General features: G+C 41.3%; 1 non-coding gene across 1 annotated transcript; it reads right to left on the bottom strand.

The window, feature by feature from the left end:
- Nucleotides 1-596: 596 nt before the first annotated feature.
- LOC141416011 (small nucleolar RNA SNORA51) lies at nt 597-726 on the bottom strand. The gene has a single exon (XR_012440947.1). It is a non-coding gene; the product is annotated as a small nucleolar RNA SNORA51 (small nucleolar RNA).
- Between the last annotated feature and the right edge of the window lie 404 nt (nt 727-1,130).

The raw sequence follows: 1,130 nt of genomic DNA, 5'->3' as shown, positions 1-1,130 counted from the left end.
TAAGTAACTTTAATTTTTTTGGTTTTGCTTTAGGTATTACTATTACAGAATCCATGTCTGTTTTTTATAGGTGCATCCTAAAGAATAAGAAATCATGTCTTTAAATTTGTTAAGAAACAAAATCAATATGGTAACTCTCTTTGAATCATTAAAAGACATTTGTTCTCTAATCTGTGAGTCTTTGATGGATTATACTGCACAACTGGAAAAAGCTGTTGTACAATATACGGTGGAATAAAATAGCAGAATGATAGGGTAGATACACTCCATAATCCTTGGGCCAATTTACTCTTCCAGTATCCGATCATTGTTTGCCCAGAAGTTCTCAAGTTCCACCCACCCATCCATGTTATCTATCAGATCACTATTGTGTTGTTTTGTATGTCTGTGTGTATTGAAATGGACTTGGATATTGCCTTTCTTTCCCTGCTTTCTGCCTCAAACTAACCAAGGGATTCTTGAGGGGCTTCTCAGAGCTTCTGCTTCCACCAAAGTTCCTCTACAAACAGAGAAATACCCAGCTTGAGTGATCAGGCTTTGATGTGGGCTGGAGCTGAGGAATGGAGGATGGGGTGGAAGTGGTGGGGTTTTTTCCCCCATGTCTCCCCATTCACAATGCAGACCCACGTACAGAGTGTACAGAGGTGTATGTGGGATAGGTTTACTTTGTCTCCTCTTTCTATTTGGTCAATGTAAGAACACAGTCGTGGTAAGCACCAGGAGGTCCAGGTGAATTTTGAGGGTGGGTAGATGGGGACATGCCAGAGTTGACTCTTGCCCAAGACTTATCCCTGGTCTCCTCTTTTCTCTAATGTATGCTCTTGCCTTGTTCAAATTCCTGTACCTCCTCTGATCCTCAGTGACTGACTATTCAGCATATCTGGGGAATTCAGGGTTGATCTTCCTAGAGCCCTCTTGGCTCAGGCTTTGGAATCTTTAGGGCCCTTTTCTTAGACCCCTGGAACGCTGATCTCTGCCTTTAAACATCTATTAGAATGATATCTAGGGATCTTTTAAATACAGGATGATTAATAGAGGATAGGTGTGTAGGATCAGTGCTTGATAACTCCACTCTCTAGGATATGGATAGTCGATTTCTTTTTGGGGGCCTCAGTCTTCTATCCATAAAA

Source organism: Castor canadensis, chromosome 13 (assembly GCF_047511655.1).
Source record: "Castor canadensis chromosome 13, mCasCan1.hap1v2, whole genome shotgun sequence".
In the NCBI taxonomy this organism is placed as follows: domain Eukaryota; kingdom Metazoa; phylum Chordata; class Mammalia; order Rodentia; family Castoridae; genus Castor; species Castor canadensis.
The sequence above is the reverse complement of the archived record's forward strand: the minus strand, read 5'-3'. Positions and strand labels throughout refer to the sequence as shown.